Source organism: Pleurodeles waltl, chromosome 6, assembly GCF_031143425.1.
Source record: "Pleurodeles waltl isolate 20211129_DDA chromosome 6, aPleWal1.hap1.20221129, whole genome shotgun sequence".
In the NCBI taxonomy this organism is placed as follows: domain Eukaryota; kingdom Metazoa; phylum Chordata; class Amphibia; order Caudata; family Salamandridae; genus Pleurodeles; species Pleurodeles waltl.
This window is the reverse complement of record NC_090445.1, coordinates 46,201,060-46,227,442: the sequence shown is the minus strand read 5'-3', so window position 1 is coordinate 46,227,442 and position 26,383 is coordinate 46,201,060. Positions and strand designations below refer to the sequence as shown.

General features: G+C 46.2%; 1 long non-coding RNA gene across 1 annotated transcript in view; it reads left to right on the top strand.

Annotated features, from left to right (window-relative positions):
• Nucleotides 1–18,177: 18,177 nt before the first annotated feature.
• Nucleotides 18,178–26,383, top strand: part of LOC138299157 (uncharacterized) — a 46,039-nt gene continuing 37,833 nt past the window's right edge. Inside the window, exons 1-2 of the long non-coding RNA XR_011204715.1 lie at nt 18,178–18,377; nt 19,036–24,444. This is a non-coding gene — a long non-coding RNA (uncharacterized lncRNA). The remainder of the gene's footprint in view (nt 18,378–19,035; nt 24,445–26,383) is intronic.

Here is a 26,383-nt window from a genome sequence, read left to right as displayed (position 1 = left end):
AGAAAATATATTTTTTAATATAAAAACCTATTGGCCTGGAGTATGTGTTCCTCATGTATTGCCTGTGTGTGTACAACAAATGCTTAACACTACCCTCTGATAAGCCTACTGCTCGACCCCACTACCACAAAATAGAGCATTCAAATTATATAATTTTGCCACTATCTTACCTCTAAGGGGAACCCTTGGACTCTGTGCACACTATTTCTTATTTTGAAATAGTATGTACAGAGCCAACTTCCTACATGGAGGAACTAGGAACCCCAAAAGGTAAGTAGCAGAGTGCCCCCAGCTCCCAGGAGAAAAGAGGTAAGTATCTGGTTTTCGCCAAAGTTGGACAGTTGGCAGAGAGGACCAAGGGGACCACTCCAGACCACCACCTGTAATGCAGGATCTACACAGCTCTGGAAGAGCTGAGATCCACACAGCTGGTCTTTGTTGCAGTTGGTGCCTGTGGTTGCAGGGGAGTGACTCCTTCAGTCCAGATGCTCCCAGATGCCTCTGCACACCTTGGATTCAAGATGGCAGAATCAAGTGGGCACCTCATCAGTGACCTGCTCTGCCTCCGCATAGCTCCACCAGTAAGTGGAAACCCTTTCTGACAAACTCTGACCTCAGTCAGAAGTTCAAGGCCCTCCTCCACCCGCAGGCTTCTGCCTGCGCGTCATCCCTGGTGTCTAGTGGGAGAGCTCTGCTCTTCTGCAGGGGCTGCCCTCTGCCTCTTTTCTCCTAGTTTTTTCTTTTGTGTGCTGTTTTTGTGTCTTTCGCTTTCTGTGCTTTCCTCTATCTTTTCCTTGTTTTTCTCCTCACTCTTCTCATTCTTGCATCTGTCTCTCTCCTCTCTCTCACTCTCCCCGCTGCTGCCTCTGCGGCCCCGCCCCCCTCCTCTCTTTCATTCTCCCCACCGCTGCTACCCCCATGGCCCCATCCTCCTTTTTTGCGCCATTCCCGCCTCCCAGTTTTCCTCTTCTCCCCCCCCCCCCCCCCCCCCCCCTACTTAATGTTGGCTGCTGGCACGCCAAAGGCGTGCTTAAGGTAAGCCCGTCTGCGCCTGTCCATGACCCAACTACGACCAGGGCCAGGACCGCTGGACCTCTTGCCCACCACCGCTACACGCCAGCAGCACTCGTCACTCTCAAACCGGGGCACAACAACAACTGTAAGCAGGCATCACCAAGCAACACCGAGGGACTCTTCACCTGTCGCCACTGCAAATTTACCAGCCTGTGTCACTCAAGCCCACCCCAGAGGACCCACAAAGCAGAACACAACCTCAGATGTATCCTGATCAACACTCGCTCCATCCACAAGCACACCATCGAACTCTGAAACCTCATCGACACCACACCCCTGGACGTCACCTTCCTCACAGAGACCTGTCTTAACCCCTCCTTGGCTCCAGACATCGCATCACCATCTCAGATGGCTACAAGATCATCCACAAAGACCGTATGAACCGCCCCGGGAGAGGCATCATCATCGTCTACAAAGAGTCCCTACGCCTCTCCACCAGCACCGAAGACTCCACAGCCAACATGGAACTCCTCCGCTTCCAGATTGGAACCAACCCTAACACCACTCTGCGGGGCACCCTCATCTACAGGCCGCCGGGCCCCCACCCCCCATTCTGCGACACAATCGCTGACCTCACCACCACCCACGCACTCGCTTCCAAGGACTACATCCTCTTCAGGGACCTCAACTTCCACCTGGAGAACCCCAATGACAACAACTCCACGACGCTGCTCGAAAACCTCACCAACCTTGGACTCAAGCAACTCATCACCTCACCCACCCACTCCGCCGGACACACACTCGACCCCATCTTCACCGCCAGCAACCACATCTCCATTAGCTACATCACCGAACTCCAATGGACCGACCATCACTGAATGCACTTTTCCTTCAGCAAAACCCCCGAACAACACCTCGCTCACCTACCTACCCGCAGGAGCTGGAACAAGATCACCAAGGACCAGCTACTCACCAGCCTCAACAACTCACCACCCCAGATGTCTTTGACACTAACACAGTTGCCCAAGACCTCAGACTGCGCCAACACCTTAGCCCCCATCAACAAACCTTCCAAAAGGCACACATCAACGAAAGCCAATTGGTTCACCCCCGCTCTCAAGGAGTCCGAACAAAACTGCAGACGCCTTGAAAGAAATGGCACACCGACAAGACCCTCACCAACAATGAAGCCTTCAAAAAAGCCATAAACACACACCACCAACTCACCAGGACCACCAAGAGAAACGCCTTCCAGGAACGCATCAACAACAATGCACACAACAGCAAGGAACTCTTCACAATCATCAGTGAACTGAACAACCCCAGAGCGAACACCACGGATATCCTCACCTAACAAGAACTCTGCAATAAACTATCCACCCACTTCCACCACAAGATAGCAGACATCTACGACAGCTTCCCGACTCAGGACCTTCCCACGCCCACCACCAGCATATCCACCACCGAAGCGCCTCCAAATCCCCACCACCTACTCTGTTGGGCCAACATCTCTGACGAAGAAACCCTCAACATCATGAACTCCATCCACTCCGGTTCGCCCTCTGATCCCTGCCCCCACCACATCTTCAACAAAGCAAGCAGCACCATCACACCTAAACTCCGGCACATCATCAACTGCTCCTTCGAAACGGCCACCTTCACAGAAATCTGGAAACATGCCAAAATCAAGCCCTTACTGAAGAAACCCACTGCAGACCCAGTCGACCTCAAGAACTTCCGGCCCATCTCTCTGCTCCCCTTTCCAGCTAAGGTAATCAAAAAGGCTGTCAACTGACAACTCACCAGACACATCAAACTCAACAACATCCTGGACCCCTCACAGTCAGGCTTCCGGAGCAACCACAGCACTGGGACTGCTCTCCTCGCCGCCACAGACGACATCCGCATCCTCCTAGACAGAGGTCTGACCGTGGCTCTCCTCCTCCTCGACCTGTCTGCCGCCTTTGACACCATCTTCCACTGCACGCTTCAGACTTGTATCCATGACGCCAGCACTTGAGACAATGCACTACAATGGATCACCTCCTTCCTCTCCGACAGGACCCAAAGAGTCCGACTCCTCCCCCCTTCTACTCAGAGGCCACCAAGATCATCTATGGGATCCCGCAAGGCTCCTCACTGAGTCCCACACTCTTCAACCTCTACCTGGCCCCCCTAGCCACCATCGCCAGACACCACGCCCTCAACTTCGTCTCATATGCTGACGACACTGAGCTAATCATCTCCCTCACCAACGACCCGCACACAGCCAAAACCAACTTCCACAACAGAATGAGGACAGTCACCGCCTGGATGAAGGAGAGATTCCTTAAGCTTAATACCGAAAAAACAGAAGTCCTCAACATCGGCAATAACCCTTCAGCATGGGACATCTCCTTGTGGCCCACTGCCCTCGGAAGCGCTCTGACCCCCACCGACCACGCCCACAACCTCGGCATCATCCTGGACTCTGTATTCTTGATGAACTGTCAAGTCAGCGCAGTCTCCTCTGCCTGCTTCAACACCATGCGCATGCTCTGGAAGATCTTCAAATGGATCCCAACCGAATCCAAAAGAACAGTCACCCAGGCCCTCGTCAGCAGCCGTCTAGACTACGGCAATGCACTCTATTCCGGAACCACCACCAAGGTACTGAAAAGACTCAACCCATCCGGAACGCCTCCTACCGTCTCATCATGAACACTCCCAAACACAGCCGCACCTCCGGTCTACTGAGAGACCCGCACTGGCTCCCAATAGACAAGAGAATCATATTCAAGCTTCTCATGCACGCCTACAAAGCCCTCCACAACACCGGACCAGAATACCTCAACCAAAGACTCCACTTCTACACGCCGACCAGACAGCTCTGCTCTGCCGACCTCATACTCGCCACCACCTCACACGTCCTGAAGGCCACAGCCAGAGGAAGATCTTTCTTCCACCACGCCAAGACCTGGAACTCCCCCCCCCATCCAACTCAGAAGATCTCCCACTCTATCGCAATTCAGAAAGGACCTCAAAACTTGGCTCTTCACCTGATACCCTCCGTTCATCGATGACTTCTCACTTACTGCCCCCCCAGCACCTTGAGACCCTAGTGGGTGACAAGTTGCGCTTTACAAGTATTATGATTGACGATTGATTGACCTGGAGGAGCTCTGAACACCACCCCAGGGGTAGTGATGGACAGGGGAGTGGTCACTCCTCTTTCCATTGTCCAGTTCTGTGCCAGAGCAGGGACTGGGAGACCCTGGACTGGTGCAAACCAGTTTATGCAAGGAAGGCACCAAATGTGCCCTTCCAAGCTTGCCGGTGGTTGTGGAGGCTACCCCTCCCAAGCCATGTAACTCCTATTTCCAAAGGGAGAGGGTGTTGACTCCCTCGCCTAAAGGAAATCCTTTGTTCTGCCTTCCTGAGCGTGAGCTGTTCAAGAATCAGGAGGGCAGAAACCTGTCTGTAGGATGGCAGCAGAGCGGGCTGCCTGGAAAACCCTGCAAACAGGCAGGAGCAATGCTGAGGGTCCTCTAAGGACTACTGGCAACAGTATTGGGGAAGGAGTCCGACATGTTTGATACCAAAAATGCCATGTTCTGACTTACCACTATGCAACTGGACATAGGTAGTGACCTGTGTCAAGTACACGGGTAAAATGGCTTCCCCGCACTTACGAAGTCCAGGAAAATGGTGCTGGCATTCGTGGGGGCACCTCTGCTCATGCATAGGTGCCCTCACACACAGGCACCTGCCCCCTGTCCTCTGGGCTAGGAGGGCCTACCATAGGGGTGACTTACAGTGAACTGGTGCAGTGACCTGAAGTGAAAGGGTGCATGCACCTTTTCACGCAGGCTGCAAGGGCAGGCCTGCAGGCACATTTTACATGGGCTTGCATGGGTGGCATAATACATGCTGCAGCCCATGGGGAACCCGTGGTGCCCTAATGCTCTGGGTACCTTGGTACCATATAATAGGGACTTACAGGGGGGCACCAGTATGCCAAATGTGGGGTGTGTGAAGTCAAGCAAACAAATTTAGAGGGAGAGAGCACAGTCACTGGGGTCCTGGTTAGCAGGATCCTAGTGAACACACTCAAAACACACTGACAGCAGGCAAAAAGTGGGAGTAACCATACCAAAAAGAGGGTACTTTCCTACACCTGCCATTGTACAACCCATTATATTGTGGTTCCCCATTTCTTGAGGGACACATTGTCTCCTGCACTGCCCATTTGTTGTGCGGTGTTCATGTCTATCAACATGCACTCCATATACTCTGCCAGGCCATAGACAGGTTTGTCACAGTTCTTTTATATAGTTCCCTACATTGACTGACCGGGTTTCACTCGCTAACACCCTCTTCCTGCTATCTAGATATAGCATGTACTGGAGGTCATAAACAAGTTATTTGATATGCTCTCATGTCAATCTACTGCAGATTCTGGGCTAGTTGATGAGAGGGGTAAACTGCTTTCCCTGCTATTCTACTATGGAAATACGCTTTTTATTGTGGACTAGAGTTTGTTCTATTGCAGTTTGCTTTCATGTATATTCTTTGTCTCGTGGCCACATACAGTGCAAGGTTCCCCTTGTAAGTAGATTTTACCTTACTGCCCCTTGGTGTGTGCACTTGGTGATGGCTGTTTGTTTTTCATAGAAGGTGGGTGCACCGTATCCATATTTGGGTGATACCTTATCCCACTTTATTATTACTCTTTCAGATTTTTAAATGATTGTGTTCTCTTCGGGCCAAATAATTTTTAGGGCATTTCTGCCCCCCCTGGGGGCAGATCGACCTAATATAATTAGGCCGATCTTCCCCCGTGGGGGCAGCTAACCCCTAGACACCAGGGCTATATATATATTTTTTATTTTTTTCATTTATGTGTGGAGAGCGACCCCTTAGGCAAGGGTTGCTCCCTGGGGGGCCAAATTATTTTTAGGCCATTAGAAAGCACTAGACACCAGGGAGTATTTGTTTTTATTATCCTTACACACAAGGGCAGCTCTCCCCCGCACACTAAAACATCTTATCCCACAGCAAGCAAGAGGACATTTGATTATTTTGGATTTTGTTTTTACATTTGGGCCATGAGAGCTTGATAACTCTCAAAATCGTCCCACTTGGAATGGTGAGGGCTGCACTTTTACTTTGGGACGCTGCCATGTAGAAAAATCCACAAGACCCAGACACATCTGAAAACTAACATCTGGTTGATTCCAGGATAGTGTGCTTCACATGCACCCTGCACGATTTCCATACCCACAATGCCCTGCAAAACTCCAACTTTGCTGGAAATCACACATTTTTCCCACATTTTTGTTATGGAACTTTCCGGAATCAGCAGGAATCTACAAACTTCCTACCGCCCAACATTGTCTCATCTATACCGATTTTTTTTGTTGCTGCATTCTGGCCCACCTACACAAGTGAGGTATCATTTTAACCAGGAGACAGAGGGGAACGTTGGGTGGTAGGAAATTTGTCCCGGTGTGGGAATCCCGCACAGAAATGTGCGAAAAATTTGATTTTTTTAGCAAAATGTGAGGTTTGCTGAGGGTTCTGGGTAAAAAAACATTGGGGGAGCCACGCAAGTCACACCTCCCTGGACTCCCTCGGTTGTCTAGTTTTTAGAAATGTCTGGGTTTGTTAGATTTCTCTAGATGGCTGCTGAGCCCAGGACCAAAAACGCATGTGCCTCCCCCCCCAAAAAAAACCCAGGTAGTTTTGTATTTGATAATTCTGATGTGTCCAGATAGTGTTTTGGGACATTTCCTTTTGTGAGCACTAGGCCTAACCACACAAGTGAGGTACCATTTTTATCGGGAGACTTGGAGGAACGCTGGGTGGAAGGAAATCTGTAGCTTCTCTCAGATTCCAGAACTTTCTGTTACCGAAATGAGAGGAAAAAGTGTTTTTGGGCCAAATTTTGAGGTTTGCAAAGGATTCTGGGTAACGGAACCTGGTCAGAGCCCCACAAGTCACCCCATCTTGGATTCCCCTAGGTGTCTAGTTTTCAAAAATGTACAAGTTTACTAGGTTTTCCTAGGTGCCAGCTGAGCTAGAGGCCAAAATCCACAGGTAGGCACTTTGCAAAAAACAGCACTGTTTTCTTTGGGAAAATGTGATGATATGTCCACGTTGTGTTTTGGGGCAGTTCCTGTCGCAGGCGCTAGGTCTACCCACACAAGTGAGGTACCATTTTTATCAGGAGACTTGGGGGGATGCTGGGAGGAAGGATATTTGTGGCTCCTCTCAGATTCCAGAAATTTCTGTCACCGAAATGAGAGGAAGAAGTGTTTTTTTGGCCAAATTTTGAGGTTTGCAAAGGATTCTGGGTAACAGAACCTGGCCAGAGCCCCACAAGTCACCCCATCTTGGATTCCCCCTATGTGTCTAGTTTTTAAAAAATGCGCAGGTTTGGTAGGTTTCCCTAGGTGCCGGCTGAGCTAGAGGCCAAAATCTACAGCTATGCACTTTGCAAAAAACATGTCAGATTTCAATGTATAAATGTGATGTGTCCATGTTGTGTTTCCTGTTGCGAGGATTAGGCCTACCCTAGGTACCATTTTTATCGGGAGACTTGGGGGAACATAGAATAGCAAAACAAGTGTTATTGCCCCTTGTCTTTCTCTACATGTTTTTCTTCCAAATGTAAGACAGTGTGTAAAAAAGAAGTCTATTTGAGAAATGCCCTGTAATTCACATGCTAGTATGGGCACCCCGGAATTCAAAGATGTGCAAATAACCACTGCTTTTCATCACCTTATCTTGTACCCATTTTGGAAATACAAAGGTTTTCTTGATACCTACTTTTCACTTTTTATATTTCAGCAAATTAATTGCTGTATACCCAGTATAGAATGAAAGCCCATTGCAAGGTGCAGCTCATTTATTGGCTCTGTATATCTAGGGTTCTTGATAAACCTACAAGCCCTATATATCCCCGCAACCAGAAGAGTCCAGCAGACGTAACGGTATATTGCTTTGAAGAATCTGACATTGCAGGAAAAAGTTACATAGCAAAACGTGGAGAAAAATTGATGTTTTTTTCACCTCAATTTCACTATTTTGTATTTCAGCTGTTACTTTCTGTAGAAAACACTTGTAGGATCTACACAAATGACCCCTTGCTGAACTCAAATTTATGTCTACCTTTCAGAAATGTTTAGCTTTCTGGGATCCAGCACTGGTTTCACACCCATTTCTGTCACTAAGTGGAAGGAGGCTGAAAGCACACAAAAAGTAAAAATGGGGTATGTCCCAGTAAATTGCGAAAATTGTGTAGAAAAATGGGGTTTTATGATTAGGGTCTTCCTGTTCCTAAAATCTGGGAAGATGGTGATTTTAGCACCACAGACCCTTTGTTGATGCCATTTTCAGGAGAAAAAAAAACACAAGCCTTCTTCTGCAGCCTTTTTTCCCATTTTGCTTTTAAAAAAACGAAATTTTCGCTCATTTCTTGGTCTCCTTCAGGGTAACCCATAAAGTCTGGGTACCTCTAAAATCCCTAGGATGTTGAAAAGAAAGGACGCAAATTTGGCGTGGATAGCTTATGTAGATAAAAATGTATAAGGGCCTAAGCGCGACCTGCCCGAAGTAGCCAAAAAAAGGCCTGGCACCTGAGGGGGAAAAGGCCTGGCAGCGAAGGGGTTAATGGCTGATTGCTGGAAACCTTGTTTGATCTGTATATTATTATTTACATAGATATGTGTTCCTAGCAGATGTTGCAGGTCCCATTTTTTTGTGGGGCATTGTATAACCTTTTATGTGTACTTTGCACAATTAGATGTATTTAAAATTCTAACTGTGCGTTTGATTATTCTTTTCATGCAAGTGTGAGGATTACCTTCCTTTCTGTTCATTCTGCTGTTGTGCTAACTGATGCCACTGTGCTGGTCCCTATCAAAAATATATGTGTATTGTAGATAAGAACCACTGTCCTCTCATACATATTGTATCTAAAGCAGGCATTGCTAGATGAATAGTCAAGTTCATCCAAACCTGCTAACACAAAGCTAAAAGAGCCATCCTGTCATACCTACGGTGCACTCTACATGCAAGAAGGCAGCAACCACGGACTTTCTGGGAAATATTCCCCTGGCTGATATGCAAAGCAGCTACTTTGTTGACCCTACACACATTCACTAAGAATTACTTAGTGAATGTAATATCAAGACAGCAGGCAATGGACGGCCAGACTGTCTTTAGGATCTAATTTCAAACATCTGCATCATCCAAACGCTAGCCACAGCTTGTAGGAGGGTATTACTTTACAGTCTTTGCAGAGCATGTGTATCTACCGCAACACATACCCCGAATGGAAAATGTTATCCTGCAAGCATCTGTTTGTAGTGTGTACTGCTGTAGATTCACATGTGCCCACCCTTCTCCCTGGAAGTGTGTGGCTCTGATCAGAGATCCCTTCCTTGAATAACTATCTTCCTTTAGCAATAGGGGGTTGACGTTTTGCAGCGTGAATCTTGTCTGGATTTGCATGCTGTGTTTTTTTTCACCAGTTTGGTTTGGATTTTTTTTTTTTTAGAGTGAGCATCGTCGTCAACCACCAGTTGATGGTATGCCCGTCTGTCTGATCTGTGCTCTGGAAGTTTTTATGTGTGGTCACCATCTTCAGATTCTTTTATCAACCCTTGGGTTTGGAAGCAAGATGGAGATCTGAGCGCATCAACTGGGGATTCGTCGGACTTGGTGCATGTGGCTGGAGAGTGCTGGGAGGTGAGGCAGTGTGGGAGATGAGAAATACTTCCTTTAAATTCTGCCCGAATACCACCAAAAATTTACTTAGAAAGACTCACATGAAGTTTGCAATCTGTTCCTTCCAAAAGAACATACCGCCAATGACTGTGAACATTTTTAGACCCTTGAGCTTAGGCCGAGAGAATGCTGGGGAAGGAAGACGTAATTGACGTCAAGAGACTGAAGACTCCAAGGAGAGCAGTGAAGGAAGCCAACCGCAAGAAACTTCAGAAGATAACAAAACAGCTGAAAGGCTCGGACGTGAAGTCCCTGTAGACCACCTTTACATCGAAACACCCTATCGTCCAAGGACACCAAAAACAAAAGGAACAACATGGATGCAAGCACAAGAACTCCAATGGGGCAGATGACTTGACCAGAGTTCCTCAGGATCAGTACCCTCAAAAAGCCGATCTTCTGGCTGTAACAACTCAGTGTTTCAGATTACCAGGGTTTTGGAGTGGCCAGATGAGGGAAGGGGATTGAGGAAGTGTACTGCCAGGAAGGAGACCTGCAATGAAACATTGGAGGACGATCAGTGAAGAGTCCACTTCCTTATCATATAAACATTAACTCTTACTATAGTGTTTTAATTTCTCACAAACTTTAGTTGCAATTCCACTTCCAAAACAAAGAGATTACATGAACACAATAAATCTGAAGGACGCCTACCTGCACATATCAATGAATCAAAGAGACATTACCTCTCAGATTTGTTATAGACAAGGTACACTACAGTTCAAGGCGATGTCTTTCTGCATTAAAACCGCACTAAGGGTGTTCACAAAATTCCTAGAGGCAGCAGGCTCACACCTCATGTCTACCCATACTTGGACGACTGGCTAGTAAAGGCAAACTCAAGGTGTCAATGTCAGCAGAACATACAGAATGCGAAGGAGACAGTACAGAAGCTAGGGTTCTCAGTGAACTCATAAAAGTTATCTTCATGCCCAGAGCAAGAACATGTATTTGGGGGTGGGGTGATACTAAACCCAAGAACAGCAAGGGCCTACCCAGGAGCATCCACAATGCCAAAAGGGACAGTCTCTTGACAGTGAGGACAATAATGAAGCTAATGGATATGATAACTAACTGCATCCCACTTATACCCCAGGTAAAAGTATGCATGCACCCCATCCACAAATGGCTGCACACCCAATGGTCACAAGCCGTTGGAAGTATCTAGCGATTGTCACAGAAAAGGTGATCGAACACAAAACCCTTCCAAGAAACTAACTCCAACTGTGGCCACCACCACATATGTATCACAACAGGCTGGAGAGTGCAACTAAAAACCAGAGGCCTTTAGAGTCTGACAGAAGCCGTGGAATACACAAACCTTTTGGAACTCAAGGCACTGTTCCATGCACTAACAGCCTTGCAAGCACACGTAAAGAGAAAAACTGTGCTGATCCAGACAGACAACACAACTTGTTCTACCTTAAACAATGGGGGACAAGATCTTATTGTAAGGAAATGCCTCCTTGGCATGGCACACATGCTCCTCCCATCAAAATGGCTCTTGCTCACATCTCCTATTATTCTTCCAACCTACACTCAGACTTAATCAAACTCTTACTCTTGACTCGCCTGTTTAGGTCTAATCTACCATACAGAGCAAGCTATCTGGTACCAAAAGACCTACTGTGATCTTACAGTGGGCTCACAGCCCCACACTGCTTACCTATGGTAATGAGAAGCAAGCCCCCTCATTTGATTGCTTCTTATTTAATGGAAGGCCTTCCTCTTCTTGTGCTTTGCCCACTCCAGGAGCTCAACCTCTTTACGATCCATTTGACTGGCTGACTGTATTCTTCACATTTATAAAACATCTTTTTTTTTCATTCAGCAGTCCGTGAGTGCATTTTTTATAGCTATCTTTCTTATATGCTGCTTCACCCCCTCAAATACCAGGTCACCCTCTTTCCAACTTGTCTGTAAAAGCACAAGGAGGATATTTTGCTGGGATATGACAAGAGCAGACTTCAAGGGTTGTTTTGTTTTATCTCCTTCATTCCACATATTGATTTTGCACAAAAACGCTTTGTTGGCTCTTGCGTAGGGGCCCATCTGCTGCTTTCCATAAGATAGCTTTTGACAAAGAAGGAGTTGACCCCCCTGAGCCCCCACAGCGACGCCTGCAGAGAGAATCCCGAGGCTCCCCCTGACCGCGACTGCCTGCTTCAAATACCCAACGCTTGGTAAAGACTCTGCACCCGCAGCCCCCAGGACCTGAAGGATCCGACCTCCAGTGCAGGAGCGACCCCCAGGTGGCCCTCTCCCTTACCCAGGGTCACATCCCTATTCCTATTGGGGGAATCCTCCATCTGCAAGATGGAGGATTTCTAAAAGTCAGAGTCACCTCAGCTCAGGACAAATTAGGGGTTGTCCTTACTGGGCAGTGATTCCTCCTTGTTTTTCTCATTATCTCCTCCAGCCTTGCCGCCAAAAGTGGGGACAGTGGCCGGAGGGGCCGGCATCTCCACTAGCTGGGATGCCCTGTGGCGCTGTAACAAAGGGGGTGAGCCTTTGAGGCTCACTGCCAGGTGTTACAGTTCCTGCAGGGGGAGGTGTGAAGCACCTCTACCCAGTGCAGGCTTTGTTCCTGGCCACAGAGTGACATAGGCACTCTCCCCATGTGGCCAGCAACTCGTCTGGTTGTGGCATGCTGGCAAAAACTAGTCAGCCCACACTGGACGTCGGGTATGTTTTCAGGGGGTATCTCTAAGATGCCCTCTGGGTGTATTTCACAATAAAATGTACACTGGCATCAGTGTGCATTGATTGTGCTAAGAAGGTTGATATCAAACTTCACAGTTTTCAGTGTAGCTATTATGGTGCTGTGGAGTTCATGTTTGACAAACTCCCAGACCATATACTCTTATGGCTACCCTGCACTTACAATGTCTAAGGTTTTGCTTAGACACTGTAGGGGCATAGTGCTCATGCACATATGCCCTCACCTGTGGTGTAGTGCACCCTGCCTTAGGGCTGTAAGGCCTGCTAGAGGGGTGACTCATCTATGCCATGGGCAGTGTGAGGTTGGCATGGCACTCTGAGGGGAGTGCCATGTCGACTTAGTCATTTTCTCCTCACCAGCACACACAAGCTGGCAAGCAGTGTGCATGTGCAGAGTGAGGGGTCCCCAGGGTGGCATAAGACATGCTGCAGCCCTTAGAGATCTTCCCTGGCATCAGGGCCCTTGGTACCAGGGGTACCAGTTACAAGGGACTTATCTGGATGCCAGGGTGTGCCAATTGTGGATACAAAAGTACAGGTTAGGGAAAGAACACTGGTGCTGGGGCCTGGTTAGCAGGCCTCAGCACACTTTCAAATCATAACTTGGCATCAGCAAAGGCAAAACGTCAGGGGGTAACCATGCCAAGGAGGCATTTCCTTACACAGTTCCATTAATAGTACAGAAAGTTTAGGGGTTATTCCAGGAGACTAGCCTACAGACCATGTCAGCCGTCCCACCCTAAGCAGCAGATAGAGGCTCAGTCTTTTCAGGGCAAAATCTGTGACTGAGGCTATTCACACCAGCAGGGGCACCTCACTTCTACCTCTTTCTCCCCTGCTGCAGCCAAGAAGCATATTTTCATATACCTGTCCTGCAGTTCCACAGGCATTATCTGTAGTTCATAGCTGGTAAGAGCACTTACAATTTGCTATACTCCCTTTTTGGCCATATCTCAGCCTCTTCAGTGTTCGCAAAAGTGATGGCAGTAATGGCCGTCCATCTACGGAGGTCAGGGATGTGTGTGTTCCATATCTCGATGACTAGCTGCTCCAGGCGGGCTCACCACAGTCTGTTTGTAGACTTATCTCTGGAGGACGGACAGACTTTGGGGTTTTCCATCTATGACAAAGTAACACCTGTGCCCTACTCAGAGGATTCCCTTCATTTAGGATAGGATCCTGATGTTTTGAGCTCCATCTTGGGTATTGGCAAGAACAGCTCTGAGGCTTTTGGGACTCCTAGTCTTGTGTATCCTTCTTGTCCCAAGCTCTAGATGGCATATGCAGGCCCTGCAGTGGACCCTCTTGTTTTAGTGGGCCCAACTAAAGGCTGCCTTTCCGACTCCATCCAGATCTCATAGGAGACAGCTCAGGATCTTATGTGCTGGCAGACACAAGTCAACTTAACCCATGGCAGTTCACTTTCTATACCCTACCTTCACATGATGGTTGTGACAGATGTATCACTGCTGGGGTGAGGGTATCACCTGGGAGAGGTGGCAATCAGAGGTTTCTGGACAGAGTCAACTCCACATCAACCCTGTTGACCTTTGGGCCAAAAGGTCATGAAAGCCTTCCTGCCACCCATTTAGGGAAGGTTCTTGCAGGTCTTTGCGGACAACACGACCACCATGTGGTACTGCAACAGGTGGGACAGGGTGGGGTTACCCTGCCTTCCTCAGAATCTAGACTAATTACAATACAAAAACAAATACAGTTCTGTCGCATCAATAGGTTTATACTTCAGAAACTCAGATAAACTGGATCAATAGCAAATCAGTTACATTGATGTAATTGCCTTTCTTTGACGAGTTCCTCATTTGACTGAAAAAGCATCTGACAAAAGGCGATTACAGGCTATTTGTGTTGTGGTGTCAGATTTTAACCAACAGATATTGTTAATCAAGTCAACCCCCAGTCCCACCTTTGCTAGAGTTCTGAAAAAGTAGCCACAGTCCACAAAGTTGAAAGTTTTTTTATTGTCCAAGGATAGGGTCACCTTTTCCTCCCACCCAATCATTCCTAATAAGCCACATTCATTGCATTACCATCCTCAGGTTGTCTCCCCACTGCCTTACAGGTACAAGCCTCTCCTGGTCGGGATTCAATGGCTAAGCCGGGTGGCAAGGACTACACAAGTATTTCAACAGTGGATTTAGGCAACTATTTTAGTTTACAGCTGGCACAACTCAAAGGGCTTTCTCCATGCTTTGGGATCCATGATTGTGTTTGGGCTGTATGTAGAATTGTTTTTTTGCCTCTTTTAATACCCTGCACAGAAAATGTGAACTTTAGATTTATTCCTCTTGTAAAACTCCAGTGGGAGTTTTAAGTTTAAGTTTCATCCTCAGATTGACTACTGTTGGGGATACATTTTTGTCTACCAATAGCCTCGGTAAAGCGATCCCTGTCAGAAACCTTTCCTCCAGGTGTAAAGGAGTTTAGAAGGTATGCATGAAGCCACAGAGACCCCCGGAGAAAGAGGTAAATTCTTTGTGTATGTCTACTGTGTGAGTAGACAAGTCCCCCTGTTTGCTAGGTACTTCTGGGATGGAGGACATTGACTCTGTGTGTAAAGCTACAGAGCAAACAGCCTGCTCTCTTCTACCTGTTAAACGTTCTTCTTTTAGTCTGTACAAAGCAAACTCAGCTTGAGAAGTTAAGTGTGTGTTTTATGCATATTTAGCTGTCAGGTCTTGTGGGAGTAGAGGGTTCGACGAAGTGGTATAGCGGAGAGATAGGTCTCTAATTGTAGATTCCAATGCCCTTTGACATACCTGGTCTTTCCTTTTCCTCACTGCTGAATCCATCTTCATATGACCCCTAATACAAGTCTTACTAGCTGCCCAGAATGATTGGTCAGAGGACACCAAACCCCGATTGTCTGCCATGGCATCAGTGATGTGTGATTGTAACTTTCTCTTCTTCCGGTCGCTTATACTTTGTAAGTTCATGCAACATGGTTGGGAGTGGGAGGCTGAGATGCAGTTGTCTCAGCGCATGTGAAGGACACAATCAATGCACACATGATACAAAGGTGTAATGCCTTTGGCATGGTGCGTATGAGCATGTGGTCACTTAAGAGGGTTGAAATGTTGGCATGTATGAGACATCGCCCCCACTTCCAAGGAGACAGAAAGAGTTCCTGGTGCCAATGTGGCAGGGAAGGTGATGGGAAACGTGGGAGGGTGTGGGAGGGTGGTTGCAAAGGGATAGGCGAGGTAAATAGGGTAATGTGCAGTGCCAGGATGCCAGACCTGGCAAGAAAACGTCTAAACAAGGAGAGCTGGAATCAGCATCAATCTGGGTAAAATAACAAAGTCCTGCATTAATACACAGATGCATCCCATACCCCTGCACCCCGCTTCCTGCTCTGGTACATGAAGAGTGGGCACGAGGACTAAAAAGAGTAATCTTGACCGACAGCCCATCATTAGTAGAACAATACCAGCGAGAAGGGATGAGTGCTCTCCAAAGTACATCAAGCTAGTGAAGATCTAGCAAAGGTCAGTAAAACAGGCTGGGGGCCCACAGTGACTAACACAATGAAATCTTCCTTCAAAGTGGGGAGCCCTCAGCTAGGTATTGCAGTGGGTTCATCACATCAGTACACAAGGACCAGCAGGGGAGGGCTGTAAGGAGTAAACATAGTGGTGGACATAGAGCCCTGGCAGCCAGTGCAAGAGCAGAGGTCCAGAACATGTTGATCTACTGCCCTTCAAGATTTATGTGGTGACAGCAATTTGTCCCTGTCTTTGGATACTGAATGGCTGCTCTTTAACTTCATGTTGCTTCGTGGCACTCTGCCTCTTCCCACCACTGAGTCACATATATCGTTCCCTTGACCTGCGTGCTTGAATGGAGCCACTGAGGCGGAGACCAGCACATTATCTGTGGCATGGGAGAAGTCCATTGCTCTGATATCAGAATTTTAAAGGAACTTTTCCAGGTCCTTTGGCACATGGAATAAGCATGGTGGCTGGTTCCAGTAAACCATAGCAACTATCCCATTTACTGAGCTAAGGATGAGGAGCTAGGAACTTATTCCTACTCAAATTTGTTTCCTGGAAGAAGTTACTGAGATGAAGACTTTGTGAGCCTTGTAGAGAAAAGGTCCTTTCTTTGGCTTCACAGCCGTATCTGTCTGGACTTGGTGTCGAAGAAGGAATGCCGAAATGTGTTTGGTTGGCTGTAAACTGGTGCACACCTAGAGTTTACTCTATGGACTTCCTGCAACTCTAGAGGAAGCGATAAAATCATATCCAGCAGTTCTGCGCAGAAGAAGCACAGGAAGAGTTTCAAGTCACCCTGTTCAATGTCTCCGGATTTCCCAAAATCCTTATGTTATCCTGTCCTCCAAGTCTGAAAATTTCATACAGAGGTACTATAAGTTTTACCCCCAGTCCAGCATCATGGCGACCTGCTCCAGATGATCCTCAGCAGCCGTGAGTCTTCATGTAGTAGAATCCATTCTTCTATGGAAGCAAACAATATGTGCCTGATGGGAATTTATCTCCTCATTGGAACTGGCATTGCTTTCCTGTGTAGCTGCACAGACCTCTTGAGGGTGGTAAGTTCCTACAGGGTTAAAGTGAGATTTCTGCCGTGGTTGAGGACTCCTATGTCATATGATTCTTTTTTGTCTTACCAGAGAGTGCTTCCGAGAAAAGTTGGCTTTGCAGCTTCTGGTATAACCTGTGCCAATGAGTGTTGAAAGACTGAACAAGGCCATGCGGCTCCTCATAGGATTTGCACCTCGATCAGATGACCTTCCCGCACAAGGACCAACACTGGCTAGTAGAAGACAATACTTTCTGTAGTGTGCAAGGGCACCTTCGCCTTGTGGGAATGTCCTGTGAGCTCTGAACTTCCTGGTAATGGATCGTTGAAGGAGAAACCATAGGTCTACAGTGACATAGGTCATGAGCACGGATCACCTCACTAAATTGAGTGGTGCAAAGATAAGAGTATGATAAAGTCTCCTCTAAGGTAGAGGTCTGGTTGGTCAGAGCTTCTACAGGCCCTTCAGGTGGAAGGCCAAGCAACTGGCCAAGCTTCAAAAATGGATGCAATGTGTTTACATAAAGTAACTTCTCGGGCTTTGGGCAGCTATTCTCAGGTTTCAGTATGACAAGTCCAGAATGACGGGAAGGTTAAATTACATACATAGATTAGGATTAATGTGAGTTTAATAGGCAGTGGGTATTATTGCCTTACTATTTGAGACAGATTGACAAAGTCTCTGTAGATGCTGTTCCTGAACTACCAAACTACAATCAGTGAAGAACAGACAGTAGTCTTTCAACATTTTCACTTTGCCGCTATGTTGGAAGAAGAATTCAGTTGGTGTTTTAGTGACTGGCCTAATTACCCTTGAAAAGCAGGAGTAAACAGAAATCCTTTGCTTCCCAACTCAGTTCCTTACTCAGCATGCTTTGTATTTTGTAGCCATTTTACCAGCAAAGCGTCCTACCTTCAGCAATTTTTCCAGGTGTCTTTTTGCTGTCAAGTGGTCAAATGTCTGTACTTATTCTGCGGTATGTCAAAAGATACCAGTCCTCTTCTATTGCTGCCAGCCGCTGTCTCTTTCCCATCCCTTCCACTTCCACTATTCACTTCCTAAAGAATAATGATTATTTTTTTGCCTCTAGGTCTTGAGTTGAGAGGGACGAGTGTGGGTTATCATCAGCTCCAGACACCCCCATGGACACATGTTAGTGAGATAAGGTCCAACAGAAATCACGACTCAATGCGAGGGCATCGGCTGCTGTGTCTCCTCCAGAGAACCTATCTCATGGTATTGGGTGAGGTACCGATTACCTCAGCTTCGAGGATCTTGCAGAGGACTTTTGCTGGGACCAAGGTGCCAGGTCAGTTCCACACCATATCAGAGATGCAGTGGGACGTGGGTGCTCCAGTGTCCCCATTGTTCTGAATTTACCTGCACAAAACCGGACAAATTCAGCTGTTATGGTTATTTCAAGTAACTATAACTCACGGCCTAAGATAACTATAACTTGCGCCGCCCATTGATTTACTGGTTAGCCCCAGGGAGGTGATGGTCTCCGGAGCAGCGGGAGGGGGGCAGCATGGCCCCCGCATTCATTATTTGTATTTAAATTAAGCCCTGGGGAGTTGGCAGTCCCCTGCAATTTGTATCATGTAGGTAGCACTATAGATTTTGCCAAGAAATGTATTTCTGAGCACGTGAGAGCCATAACCCACCAAGACAAGCAATATCCAGTTGCAAGGCATTTCAAGCAATACCATTCAAGCAACAGCAGTCTTTTGCAATATTTTGTCATTAGCAAGGTTCATCTGAATATGCGGGGAGGTGACAGAGGGTTGTCCCTGCTCGGTTGGAGTCCAAATACATTATGAAATTCAGTACTCTCACCCTTTGGGACTCAATATGGATTAAGAACTTGCTGTACATTTGGGCCAACATGTATTGTAACTGTATTGTTTTTCTGCTTTTCCCTAGTTTTCTGACGTTGTTTTTAGCTATTTTTATCATTTTTTACGCAGGTGGTTGATGGGATGGCTGCGGAGAGGCTGTTTGATCATTTGAGCTAAGAATGTCATTTTGTTCATTTTGGTTATTGCTACTTGACTATTGATATTTAATTGAACTGTGCTTGTCCCTTTTGATTTATTTATTTCATTTGGACTTTCTCCAAGCTCATTTGGGCTGCTTTGGTTTTCGCCATATACACATAATTTCTAATTTGTCCACTGTAATGATTTTGAATAGACTGATGTGATATTTCATTAACTTAATTTATGTTGAGTTTAATTATTATGCCAGTTTAATAATCTTGACAAGCATTTATTTTGCCCTTAGTAGTAGGGCGCATTTTTCTTTTATGGTCATTTATTTTATTAAGTTGGTGCTTACCAGCCTGTTCAGCTGCATGTCCCCTTCCCTTTTTTTTGCTCACTTGGGCTGCATTCGTGTCCTAAGATAACTATAACTCGCGCCCTTGCCATGCACTGCGTATTACCCCACACATTATGGTACTCATGACATCTTTGATATTAACATTTATAATATCAGTGTATTATTTGCAGTAACATTTCTGATGAAAAAACTGTGCATGGCGGGGGCACGAGTTATAGTTAGGGCCCGTGTTATAGTTAACTTGAAGTAGCTCTAACTATAACTGGTGAATTTCTATGTTTTTGTACGTTTAAAATGTGGGCCTAACTATAACATCCCCATAACCTTTGTTTTTTTACGTGAATATATAGATATATATTACCTACTGGCAGTCATCAGTAGGTAGTTATAGTTAGGATCTAGTTTCCATAGGAAACATGTTTTTTGACCTGGCTATATCTTTGGTGCATATTGACGAATCTCTGTGAAATATTTTTTTTAAAGTGTCAAGTTGGGTCTTGTTGTGCATGGAAGGTTTCCAGGTGATCCGTCAAGCGGGGGCTGAGAAAAAGAGGGTAAAAAAAGTGTGTTTCCCATGTTAATTTGCACTTGTACTTGAAAAACTACATTTCCCAGACTCACAAGCACAGCCCCAGCCACAAGAAGACCAGCACAATCAGCCACATTTCCAGGTCAATAGTGGCAAACCAAGTATTTCAACCACACCTGTATAGAGTTCCCTTGTCCGACAATAACAGTTGTTGTGACTCGTCGCTGTACTTCACACTCGCTTGCTTTTACCCATCACCTTTGTTGTTTTCTCTGTTCAGTGCCTTTGACCCTCTAGGTCCCGTTTGTACTGTTTGTACTTCCTGCCTTGTTACTCTCTTGCCAGTTTGTCTCCTTGTCCAGGCCTCCAGTGCAGTGAGGGGATTCCACGTCGGCTCCTGAGCGAGGTCTCCGGTACGCGGGGTTAGTCCCCTCTGCTTGCACTGGGAAAGATCCACATTTGCTACCTGTAAATCTTACTCCTATCCTATTGTGTCCTACTGTGTTGACCTTTCAGCAACTGTGTTCACTCACACACAGGTGATATATCATTTTTATTAGTGCATGTGGGCAGAGTTATGCAGCACCATTACAGAGAGTTGTGCAGCGATACTGTCCAAATAATACCTGCAGTAGATCAGCACCACTATATAGACATTCAGAAGACGCCATCATAGATTTTTCCAAGTTTTAGTGACACGTGCAGTCATATGAACTTGTAGTAAAACCATTGAAAGCATAACAGCCACCCCCCTTCTACCCCCACAACCCAGCTGGTGATACCCCCCAATATCAGTATATCTGAACTACCCTCAGTGTCCCATGGTGCTCCGAGCATGGCACTAGGAAAGGGAAATCATCCAAGTATATCCAAATGGGATGGTCATTTACTAATAGACAGTGCAACTCCATACATGGAGCGAGAATTTGGAAATAAAGGTAAAGGATATTTGTGTCAGTGGCGACTCATGGTGGGTGAATATCGTCTTTGGTACACTGTTTGACCCCTCCAATAATGTATCCAACGCCTACACAATGAAGTCTGTGCATAGAATGGCTCACTTCTCTGTGTAACAAGGGGCTCTCCGATTGAAACCAAGAGTTTGGTCCATATCTCACTCGTCGGGGGAGTTGAGCTCTTCCCGTGTATTGAAATATTGCGTTTTGCTAGAAGAGCCAGGTCTAGTAGAGAGGCTGGAGAAATAAGCCCAGCAGCACTACTTCGGGGGAATTTGTTAGCGTGTGGCCTGTCACGGTCAACAACTCGTGGATTCACAACTAGTACCAGAGAAGCAATGGGCAGGACCAGAGCATATGGAGCAGGTTGGCATTCTGGAGTGTACAGCGAAGGCACACACCTGAGGCTCTTGGATATATTTACTTAATCCGGGCAATCGTAAGGTAGGCTGGTTCAGAATATCAAATTGGATATATTTAAAACCGGAGCCAATGATACTTTGAGGGGATCTTATCCCATTGGGAATCATGCAACTGCCTCGGCAAGTCTATATCCCATATAGCCCAGAGAGAGGCCCTGGTCTGGTCCTCCTGCTACAGGAAGGCTTGATGCAACCATTTTATCAAGTTGCAGCCAGTACCTGCTGTGTGAACCGTCTGGTATGACTTGTGTGGGATTGGTGCAAGGTGATGGATGCGAAATAGGGTGTTTAGTTAGTTCCTACTATGTTTGTAAGTGAGGAATTGACTCAGAGGAAGGCTGTCGTCTGCTATAAACACCTGGAAGTCTAGAACTCACTGTTAACAAGCAGATCCCCAGTGATGAAAGTCTTCCACTAGAGAAGAGGTCCCAAACGTAGCCGTCCCGTGCAAGTAGGTAGACCAGGGGACTAGAGGGAGCAAAGGGTCTCGCCGCTTTGGTAAGCTTATGGATTCTGGTGACACAGGACAGGACCGTGCGAAACGGCCTGTGAATCGAGGACTGGGATGAGTGGTGGGGAATAATGAGTAGTGTAGTAAGCCATCTTTAAAGTATTCGAGAGTAAACCCCATCTCGGGCAGCTGTTGGCTACTGAAGGTGGAGACCTTGACATTCATAGTTCTGCCCTGAAATTCTGTGCCTCCGAAGTCCATTCTGGGTTTTTCTAAACACTAGCCTACAGGAATCTCTCTCTCTTCTTTTCTTTCTCTGAGTCCCTCTCTTTCTCTCCTATCCTCTTTTCCACTTAGCCTGGGAATTCATAAATATCCTTTGTCCAGTGTAATAGGTTTAGTCAACCTCTAGGTGGCTATGGAGGGATTGGCCTCAGTATCCACCCTCTTGAATTACTGTGTTTGTGACATGGGGATACTCAACAGCTGTGGGGAGGAAACAAAAGTGAAAGATGCCAGAGACAATCAAATCCAAAGGCAGGAAACTTAGATGCTGGAGGATAGTGTAAGCCCTGAAGAAAGCGAGAGTTCTAAAACAGTAGTCAGAGGCTGAACAAACTGGAGTAAATGAGCAGAGCATGAGGATCCCACTTGGCCATTGGTTGGGTGGGACACTCTCTAAACACAATCCTCTTGATGAAGCCACACCAGAATAGGAACATCAGACTTATACGGTGATTTGTTTCCCACATCACCTCATAGCCCCAAATAATTTGGGAGTTAAAAGAAAGAGGAGCGCTTATTCTTCTGCCTCAAGCATTTGCTGCGAGTAAAAGACACATGTGGGAAAGACGGAGGAAGAAAAAAATGAAAAAGCGTCACAATGGGAGAAAGCAGAAAGCTGTAAGAGTGAGCTGAAGGTACAGGGAGTGGCTGTAAATGGATTGAAGAGGCCTGAGATGGCTTCATGATTACGCTGCATCAGTTTTCCGTGTTCGCATATTCAATTACAGCAGCCGCATGTTTAAGAGGAGGGCTTTTTTATTTACAAATTAAGCACTGAGCTGTAGCACACAGAATCAAGCACATGGCATCATAGACCAGTGGTTCCCAAATGTTTTTGACCCGTGGCTCCCTTGACCTATTGGCCATTGGCTGCGGCTCCCTGTTATGTCACTTTTTTTGACGGGTGGGGGGATGTTAGCCAGGACTTTGGAGCACTTCCATTTTTCTCCCTAAAAACTAATTGGGATGAAGCCGATAAAGGGCTTCTGCGATAGGGACTTGTTTTTAGTGACTTGGAGTACGCACTGTCAGTAATCTGCTGCCGCAGGCCAGTGCACAACATTTTTGTCATGCTCTTTCTGCCTGCCATAGCGCTTTCTCCTTGTTCCTGGCAAGTAAAAAAAAAAAAAAAAGCACATTAGCATTTTTGATCTCAGATCCTGCAGCACCACACTTGGAAGTGCCAAATATGACAATAGACCTGATTCAGGCCTCAAGGGGAGAAATACATTCTCCTGATTCTTTTTTTTAAATCTCTCACTTTCCTCTTAAATGTTGACATTTTTGTAATTTCATGATTACCCTCTTTTCCTGAGTAGCTGCAGAACACGGACAGAAGTAACACTCCATCACTGTCCTGATTGTGCCTGACACTGCCTAAGCGGACACGCTCTTTATTTATTAGGCAAGACGTCAAGCGCTGGTCCAAACCATTCCAGACGCTGACAGTCGTGGCTTCCATAACACCCCCACATGGCATTCCCACATGGGTTACCCAGGGCTGCAAATGCACATTACAAAACACTAACAAGTTTGATTATTGCACTGTGATTCTTTCTTTTTCATTCTACTGTACGGCTCTGTTCCAAACATAACATCTTTAGAATTGAGCCGTATGGTAGTATGAAAGAGAAAGAATCGCAGTGCAAACAGTGCTTAATTTGAGCCAGTGCTTTCCGCAGGGCTTAATTTGAGCAGGCGGTTTCCGGTTTTCTGCATCAGACATTTAGTAAGAGCAAAAGATACATATGGGAAACGTGAAGGAAGAGAAAAACTAAAAATCATCTCAAAGGGAGAAAGTAGAAAGCTGCATGAGTGAGCTGAAGGAGTAGGGAGTGGCTGTAAATGGATTAAAGAGGCCTGAGAAGGCTAGCACATTTAACTGCAGCATCGGCTTGTTTCAAAAGAGAGCTTTGAGCACCAGCACATTTTTATTCACAGATTAAGCACTGGGTTTCCAGTGGGGGGCACCAGCACTTATTTTTAAGGACTGGCACTTAGGCCCATATTTATGAAAAGTTTGTGCCGCATTTGCATTCTTTTTTTATGCAAAAGTGGCGCAAACTTACAAAACATAATTATATTCTGTAAGTTTGTGCCGCTTTTGCATAAAAAAATGATGCAAATGCGGCGCAAATTGTTCAAAAATATGGGTCTTTGTTTTCTGCATCAGGCATTTACTGTGAGCAAAGGCACATATCGGAAAGACGAAGGACGAGAAGGACGGAAAAGCTCCACATTGGGAGAAAGCTGCAAGAGTGAACTGAAGGGGCAGGGAGAGGCTGTAAATGGATTGAAGAGGCCCGAGATGGCTTTAGGATTACCGCTTCCTCAATGTTCTGTGCTTGCATATTTAATTGCAGCAGTCGCATGTTTCAGAGGAGAGCTTTCAGGTACGTTTTTATTTATAAATTATAGAGCACTGAGTGGAAACAAATCAAAATTGATGTGTTTTACAACTTACAACATAATGTTGCAAAACCCTAACAAGTTCGATTTATTTCCACTGTGATTCGTTCTTTTTCATACTACTGTACAGCTCCATTCTAAATGTGATGTATTTTTAAAATGGGGCCGTACGGTAGTATGAAAATGAAAGCATTTCAGTGTTCCCTAGACGTGTGCGGCGCCCCTAGTGATTTCTGATGGCGCACAAGGGAGCCGCGGCGCACACTTTGGGAAATACAGACATAGACAAAAGAAGAGTTTGGGTGTGTTCGTCAAGGGAGAGTGATTGATGGGGCACGTGCTTTGGGTTGTTGAAGGTTCTCAGTAGTAGCCTAGGAAGATGTGGCTGTCTTTTACTGACTTGGAGAAGGTGTGTTTTGAGTATTTGTTAAAACCAAGAGGCTGGTTATTGCACTAAGAAGACGATGACTTTGACTGAGTGTCCTCCAAGACCAGTTGCCTTGAGTTGGAGCTGGGAGGATGGTGGTTCTCTTCTGGCAAAGATGGGTGATTGCGTCTGCCATTGTGTTTAATGAGTGAGTGAGGTAGAATTTAAACCTCGACTTAGTATTGATGGTGAGCCAAAGGAGACAAGTGAGAGTGGACAAGATGGTGTCCCAGCAATTAGCCCCTTTTCAGCCTAGTTGCTACATTTTCTTTGGTTGGCTATGTGGGATGCCTGATGAAGCGAAGCATCTGAGACCGGCCTACTATGGGAGAGCTCCAAGGACAGAAAGGCTGTTGGATCAGTGAGTGAGATGTTAGTAAGGTTGCGGTGTAAGTAGCCCTTGTGAGATTGATTTGAAGATTGGAGCAAAGAATTGAATTCTTGGTTGTGGGCTGTGTCCCACCCTGCCTGTTGTCTGTAGGAAGGGGTCAGTATGTATTCAGCACAGGTAACAAGGTTGAGAACTTTCTCGAAAGGCAAGTATTGGGTGTCTGGGAGGAAGATGAAAAGACTGTTTAAAGATTTCAATATGCTGAGGACTATAGATTAGAATTTTGGCCAATTACACTAAGTTGTAGAGGTGAATCCTTCAGATATTGAGTATGTATCTATTGGGGTGATGATACATGAGACAAGGCTTCACTCTGGCGAAAATGGAGTAATAAGGGTAGAGAAAATGAGATGGAAGATGAAAAGATGAAAAGGTGATAAGAAGTAAATAATTAATTTCTTGACTATGTAAAGAATGAAGAACTGCTGTACAATTCAGAGTAAAATTGTTTTGAGGATGCTTGTAGTCTGGAAGAATAAGCATTTGCAATGCAATAGCTCTTGCGTTTGCTGAAGTTATAGCTATTAGCATTGTAAATTCCTAACTGGACTTTTATTGCCACATAAATTAAAAGTGAAAAGTAAAACAGTTGCCATAAGCAAGCTGATTCTAAGTGCCAGTGCCACCATGAGCATGAACGCAAAGGAGAGAGACAGAAGGAAAAAGAAGTTCGCTCGCAGTCAAACGTGTTGCAAACGTGCAATTATCCATGAAACAGGGTCGGTGTCCAAGGCCGTAACAAAACCGCCCCATGGAGAGACAAACGTAAAGCATTTACCAATGATAACACAGGATTTTTGAAAGGCAAGCCGACGAACGAATGATAGCGATGGGCGTGCAGTGGGTGTGGTTAAAAGCCCACAGATAGATTACAACAGGTCAAAGCGCTTGTGTGCTCGACCTAAAAAAGAGATGATTTGGCTGTTGTTGGCACAGAGGTGGTACAAGAGTGCAAATGTGAATATGTCATCCCGTGGGATGAAGTAGACAGAGAGGAAAGGAGAGGGAAAGGCACAGCCTTAGGACATTTGTGTACGGAAACAGGCTTGGCCGAGCAGAGAAGCAAAACAGAGACAGAAGGCAGATGTATTCTAGTCCGCGTAAT